General features: G+C 33.1%; 1 pseudogene; it reads left to right on the forward strand.

Moving 5' to 3' along the window:
• Window positions 1–6,978: 6,978 nt before the first annotated feature.
• On the forward strand, window positions 6,979–7,787 carry LOC112911887 (small ribosomal subunit protein eS1-like; annotated as a pseudogene).
• The last annotated feature ends 210 nt before the right edge of the window (window positions 7,788–7,997 follow it).

Raw genomic sequence — 7,997 nt, forward strand, 5'->3', positions numbered from 1 at the left:
TTAGTCATATTGTAATAATTAGATGTAGTTGATGAGAAAAAATGAATTTTAATGATATTGTCTTTAAAAGCATGTACTATTTAACTAAGAACCTTATAAAACTAAGAAATAAAGTAGCTAATGACCAATTTTAATGGCATTCCAGAAATTTATTAAAATGTAAATAAATAAGCACAGTAGTACTGAGACAAATAATCATTTAGCACAATGGCATTTCAACTGTTTGTAATAAAAAACCTCAATAAGGAAAAAGCTTTGAGACCATGGCCTCAAAAACTGTGGTTATTTATTATTATATTATATCCAAGTATTATTTAAATGTTGTACTTTGTACGTTATAAAATAAACACAATTATTAAAATTGCTGTACTATGTACATTATAAACACAAGGTAGAAATGAATAAAATTCATTTGACATCATCTGGTTATAATGTCCTGCCTTAGAGATTATTACTCTGACATCACAAACAATATCTAATGATGAAAACCAATTTATCATAAGCTATTTCCTAAAGCATCTATAGAGACCTAAAGCTCTTTATTGCCATATCCAAGAAACTAAAGGCTATTTAAACAATATGAGGGAGACTCTTTCAAATATAGCCCATCTGTGAACAATTTCATCCCTAAATAGATGAAAATATGTTTTTCCAAAGGTATTTTATAGCTGCTGAGCTCATGTGAGGTAGCCCTGGAGATGACTCTCACAAGATAAAAGCATTAGAAATATGGGTATTCTAAGGGATAGTGTCAAGGAGCTCCATCAACTGCAAAGAATAGCTGGTATAATCTGTAGCAAGAACAGTTAAAATATTTATCATTATCATTTTGCAGATGGAACAGTTAAGGCCTAAGGAAGTTAAGGAAATATCTACAACTTTGTTTTGTTTTGCTTTTTAAAGTAGGCTCCATACCTAGTGTGGAGCCTGACATAGGACTTGAACTCACAACCCTGAAATCAAGACCTAAACTGAGATTAAAAGTTGGATGCTTAACTGACTAAGCCAGTCAGGTGCCCCTAAAAAGTTGGATTAACGGAGGTGCATGACTATATTAAAAATGGTGAAACAGAAATTAGAACAAGGGTTTCTGTGACTCAGACTATAAGTATTCTTTTCTTCCTTACTACACAAGCTAATAAGTCAACTTTCAAAAATCATTGATAAAGCAAAGGGTAAAAACCTCTTTATATGTTGGTCTCAGCCTAGGATCAATTGTAGAACTTGATTAACAAATTATCAAATGACATAATATTATAACATAATATACCTAGAAGAAATGTAAGCTTCTAAGTCAACATTTCTGCGTTAATTGAGGTCACTTTGCAATTCACCTCTCATTGTGTAGTTATTTCAAAGGGAATCTGCTCACCTAAATGAAACTGTGTTAAGACTTGCTTTCTTGCCCATATACATACTAGAAGACAGAGTTAGACTCATTTTGCTGCTGAGACTCATTTTGTTGCTGCTAATATTGCCTTTTCTGACCTACTTTCTGCAACCTCGTTTACAATCTGATATTGGGGGAATACATACTTTATTTGTGTGTGTGAGATAGAGTTAAAAACAAGAAGATGGATAATGATATTGCCTCCTGCAAACTGTTTATCAGAGTATCCTTCCAATAGAAAGCGATCCACACTGGCATCAGGAAGAAATGTAGAAATAGATTTCAACATTGTCCTTGAAGCAAAGATTGAGTAATAATTTCATGCTTTTGGTCAAAGGAAGATTATAAAAGAAAAAAATACACATGCAAAGGACTGACATTGTCCACAGGAACAATACAGTCAATTTGTTAACTGGAGAGATTCTGCATGGGAGATGTGTTTATTTTAATCTTGAACTGTTTTCTGCTTTGTCCCTTTGCACCCATAGAGCCTTGATTTGCATATCCTCTTTCAAAAGAGATCCTATTCTCTGTATGGTAAATTCTTTAAAATACAAATACACACATACTCACATACACACACACAAATACTTAGAATTTCACATAAAGGTTTAATAAGAGTTGTTCACTTAAATATATTTAAATTTTAAAAAGTGAGTTTATTAGTATAGACATTTGACACATATCCTATGTTGATTTTCTATATTATGAAAGTTTCATATTGTTATGTAACTTTATTTGGAAGTATAGTTAATATTGGAAAATGTTATTTCCTATAGATATTCTTGATCTATCACCATAGCTGCACTGTTTAGATGTAATCTACTTTTTGGATTACTAAATTTAATCACACATTACACAATGAAGATATTGAACATGTGGCTATCCTCAAACTAGATTTGTTTGCAGTTCTGCTTGCAAACTTAATATCAGGCATAAACTATATTAAAAAAGAAAATGATCCATTAGGTAGCAGCATTTCTTCTGAGCACTCCAAGATCAAACTCAACTTAGTGATTATATTGTATTTGCTTTTGAGTGTAGGTTAGGAAGATCATTTTCATTTTAAATATTGTCAGTTTTACTTTAAAAGTACAGAAACATTTCCAGGTAATAAAACATGTTTACCAAGCTACATTGCCTCAAGGCTACACCACCTACACCATATAGAGATGGCCAAATTAAACCATCATTCTTTACAACAGTCCTGTCATAAATGTTTACTGGAATAGTGCTGTCAAGCTACCTTAGATAAAGTAGGCCAGAGTCACTGAACAATATTTTAGACTTCTATTCTATGGCTACCCTATGCCATCCCCAAACACTTGTCCTTGATGGTACTTAACAAAAACTGGGATCAACGCAGAGCCTTAGGCAGCAGATGAGCAATATCTCAGCCTCATTTATTTGAAAAAATGTAATGTAGGCTATATCTTTATGCCAGAGTAACAAGGATTTAAGAACAAATCTTCTCAATGGAAGACATAATCCATTATAATTTATTTTAACTAAAACACTGAACATTGTATTTTCATTTTACACTTTTGACTTTGGGTTTTTTTTGTTGTTGTTGTTTTGTTTTTGTTTTTTGTTTTTGTTTTGTTTTTTGTCTATGGCAGATATTCACATAATGATGAGCAGAATTTTAATATATGGAATCATGTTTTTAAAACTGAGACAAGCTAGTTTTTTAAATATAGTGTAGAAAAGCACTTCCTATATGAACATTTTTTCCTTCTGTAGTTTACAGAGAAGGAACTAGAATTATGTCATGGCCTTAAGCTTCACTTTCTCTTTGTTTTTCTTCACATTTTGTTCTTACTTTATTACTTTTTTTTTTTTTTTACCTTTACCAGTTTTCCTTTTCTAGTTTTCTGCAGTTATGTTTAGAAGTTGCTCATGAAAATCTTTCCATTGAATTAATAACAATGTATCTATTAAAAACAATCTTTTTTTTTTTTTAAGATTTTATTTATTTATTCATGAGAGACATAGAAAGAGAGAGAGAGGCAGAGACACAGGCAGAGGAGAAGCAGGCTCCATGCAGGGAGCCTGATGTGGTACTTGGTCCCAGGTCTCCAGGATCAGGCCCTGGGCTGAAGGCAGGCTAAACCGCTGAGCCACCTGGGCTGCCCCAGAACAAACTATCTTATATAAATCAGATTATCAAGCATTACAAGGGTGCACTACTGACAAAACCACACATCCTTTCTTTTCTAGCTTAAATTTTAGTTGGAAAGATGACAGGTTGGCCAGATAAAGCCATTTGAAATGCAGTGCTGTGTCTCACATTTTTATTTTATCTGAAATTCCATGAAAATAAAAGATATTAAAATATGTCAAACTGAAATGAAAAGGAATTATTTTCCTTCTAGATAAGAATAGGTAAGCATATGCTTTAGCTATTAGCTATTTAAGATATACACACCAAATCAAAAGCAGATTCCATATCAAGTTCTCCATCTAATAAATAGTCTATTTTGTAGGAAGGTCAGCATACATGAAGATATTGAACTAGGAAATGATAAGTCATAAAAATAAAATCTTCCTTACTCTTTGTTGTGTAAAATGTTTAAGCTGAAACTGTGCTAGGATGCCATGTTTCCATACTGTTGTTGATTCAGTAGCATTAAAAAACCTAGTAATTTTTCAAATGTGGGAAGAGGATCTCATTATCCTGTCTTGAATGTAAAAGCTTATAAACCATAAAATTGAATGATTCAATAAATCAATCCTTAAAGAAGCCTACCAAGAGAATATATTGGTGATTTATGCATCTTTAAGCATATATAAAGGATTACCCCTGGGATCTTGTTATGTAAAGGAGTTTTCTAGTATACTCATCAATTCAACTACTATTTTTGCTCATTCTAGACATTTTGTAGTATACACTCAGGACTTGGATATGTGATGAGTAGTGATTGATGTTAGTAGGTAATCTCCCCTCTGGACTCACACATCACCATATTAAAATTTTCTAAATTGCACATTTGGGGGAATATTCCAAGAGAGAATTTTCATTATACATTATGCTAATCTCATTTTATGTGTTTGATTCTCTGGTAATGCATTATTCATCATATAAAATTTGATCCAGGGAAACATACCAATCTGTAGAGTGGGCAGCATGTATTAAAAAAAAAAAAAAAACATGAGAAATATAGACAGGAGTACATACTAATTTTAGAATAGAATTTAAGAGATTCCAAATTATCACTTCTTTTCATTTAAAATTGTCAGTCACTGGATACTTTATAGGGAAATTTCAGTGTTCATAGTTTGATACATTGCCCAGTTTTCTTTTCTGAACTTATCTATTGAGGCTAGTTAAGGTTTCTATAGACAAAATTTTGGTATTTTGAGCCATTCTTTAAACAAAATATAGGAGGAACCTTCTTTATAGTGACATAGAATCAATTTTAAAAAGTCAAAATTCTTAAAACATTATTTTCCCTTTAATGTCTCAGTGTTACTGCAACTCATAGGAAACAAAATCATAAATTCTTAATTTACCAGATAGAATAAGTGAGTAATGGGATTTTTTTTGTTCAAGGTTAATTCTTTTTAAAAAAAATTTTTTTTTTAATTTTTATTTATTCATGATAGTCACACAGAGAGAGAGAGAGAGAGAGGCAGAGACACAGGCAGAGGGAGAGGCAGGCTCCATGCACCGGGAGCCTGACGTGCGATTCGATCCCGGGCCTCCAGGATCGCGCCCTGGGCCAAAGGCAGGCACCAAACCGCTGCGCCACCCAGGGATCCCTGTTCAAGGTTAATTCTATAGTTCTTTCTTTCCCCATTCATATTTTATGATTTTAACCATTCCCAATCTGATTAAAAGATGTTTTCCAGTCATTGTTCAAATAAAATTGTCATCAGTAAAAATGAAATTTGTTTAAGTTTTAACAGGGTAAAGGAATAAAATCATAGCTATGTGATGAGCTTATTTTTCTCTGATAGGATAGGGAAAAAATTACTTTTGAAAAGGATAATCTTGTAATAGCTTATGAAAGTCTCTTGTTCATAAATATTCAAGGACAAAACTATATTATAATGATACATGGCTGTCTGACCTTTTTATTCTTATTTTTTAGTATCTTAAATTATTATTGAGTCAGCTAGAAAATAGATTAAATGGTTCTTTAATTTGTCTTTTGTTTTTTAACATATTTTTCTTTCAGTTATAGTTTTACCAGTGTCCTTACTAAAATACTAAATATATCACACTAAAACTATACTTCAGTGACAAACTTTAAAAAATTCTAAGTAATTTATGTATATTGAATGCATACTCTGTACTTGACATTCTCCTATATGTTCTAAGAGATCTATTTATGGTCAAGTTATAGAGGTCAAAGTGCATACAAAAATCTAACATGTAATCAGAACAGTACTGATTATAGGACTCTATACTAGTTTTCAAAATTAGAAATATCAAAATTAATAATATCAAGATGGTTAGAAAGACTAGAGAAGTCTTCACGGAGAAGTTAAGCACTGGTGTAAAAATAAAACACTTGCTAAATATTTGCTAACATAAAATAAGGCACATTCTTATAATCCTATTTTACCTAGGTCATTGAAGCAACTTTGAGATTGACTCCTTGACAATTTTTCCTTCCTATTCATCCTCTGCACTACTTCTAGAGGTATTAAAGATCAAAATTGATCATGCCAGGTCATTTTAAGTACTGTGTTGTCTGCTGACTAGTTGATAAAAATTCAAACTCTAAAGTGAAAAATATAAAGGTTATTTCCATCTTACTCCAATCTAATTTTTTTAAAAGATTTTATTTATTTATTCATGAAAGTCACAGAAAGACAGGCAGAGACACAGGCAGAGTGAGGAGATGCAGGCTCCAAACAAGGAGCCTGATATGGGACTCGATTCCAGGAATCCAGGATCAGGCTTTGAGCCAAAGACGCTCAACCACTGAGTCACCCAGGCCTCCCCAACCTATTATTATTATTATTATTATTATTATTATTATTATTATTATTATTTTAAATTTCTGTTGTCATCCTACTGACTCTTCAACATTCAGCTCTAATGGTACTTCCACTAATAAACCTTGCTTGGCTCCACAAGTTGGATTCAGTGACTCCAGTGTTTCTCAACTTATGAGTACACAGTTACACACACAAACATACACATGCTTCCCATATTTCAAGAATCATCAGTGATACAGTGAGATCGGGAATATACTTACTTTCCTATTAGTCCTGGACTTGTTACTGTCTAACATCTTCATAAATATCTTCTGGCAATGACTTATTGGTAGGAAGAAGATATTCTTAAAAATTGGCTTAGGTAAAGCCTGAGAGAAATAAAGATTGAGATGTAAGGAAGAAGAAAGTACTACACTTTAATAATGTCTACTTTTAATTTTGCTTGATATCATAGTAACATGCAGTCTGGAGAGCTGTGAGAAGTAATCTAAATATTAAAAATGACCATAAAATAGGTATTTATGCACAAATTTTCTATCTAAAATATCAGATGAGTATGATACTCTGTTACAATTTTAAAGACTTTAAATTAGCTCTCAAATCTTCACAGCAGCCCTTTTGGCTCCCAGAGCAGCGTCATGGCAGTTGGCAAGAACAAGTACCTTACGAAAGGCAGCAAAAAGGGAACCAAGAAGAAAGTGGTTGATCCATTTTCTAAGAAAGATTGGAATGATGTGAAAGCGCCAGCTATGTTCAATATAAGAAATATTGGAAAAACACTAGTCACAAGAACTCAAGGAACCAAAATTGCATCTGATGGTCTCAAGGGTCGCGTTTTTGAAGTGAGCCTTGCTGATCTGCAGAATGATGAAGTTGCATTTAGGAAATTCAAGCTAATCACTGAGGGTGTGCAGGGCAAAAACTGCCTGACTAATTTCCATGGATCTTACCCGTGACAAAATGTGCTCCATGGTCAAAAAATGGCAGACCATGATTGAAGCTCATGTTCATGTAAAGACTACTGATGGTTATTTGATTCTTCTATTTTGTGTTGGTTTTACTAAAAAATGCAATATTCAGATTCGGAAGACCTCTTATGCTCAGCACCAACAGGTCTGCCAAATCCGGAAAAAGATGATGGAAATCATGACCTGAGAGGTGCAGACAAATGATTTGAAAGAAGTGGTCAATAAATTGATTCCAGACGGCATCGGAAAAGATATAGAAAAAGCTTGTCAGTCTATTTATCCACTCCATGATGTCTTTGTTAGAAAAGTAAAAACGCTGAAGAAGCCCACGTTTGAATTGGGAAAACTCATGGAGCTTCATGGTGAAGGTAGTAGTTCTGGAAAAGCTACGGGGGCTGAGACCGGTGCTAAAGTTGAATGACCTGATGGATATGAACCACCAGTCCAAGAATCTGTTTAAAATTCAGACATTTAATGGTGACAAAAACATATTTGTGATGTTTAATTTCTTATCATTCTTTTTAAATAATCAGCAATCCGGCTCGGTGAAGCAGATGTTCTGAACTGACAGTGCGAACTTTTCAGAACTGCTGTATGGATCTTATCCATTGCTCTTGGCTACTAAATAGCTGCAAAAGGGTAGTGATCTATTTTAAGCTGTAGTGATCTGGATAGAAGTGTTATAGATG

The sequence above is a fragment of the Vulpes vulpes genome, chromosome 15, assembly GCF_048418805.1.
Source record: "Vulpes vulpes isolate BD-2025 chromosome 15, VulVul3, whole genome shotgun sequence".
Taxonomy (NCBI): domain Eukaryota; kingdom Metazoa; phylum Chordata; class Mammalia; order Carnivora; family Canidae; genus Vulpes; species Vulpes vulpes.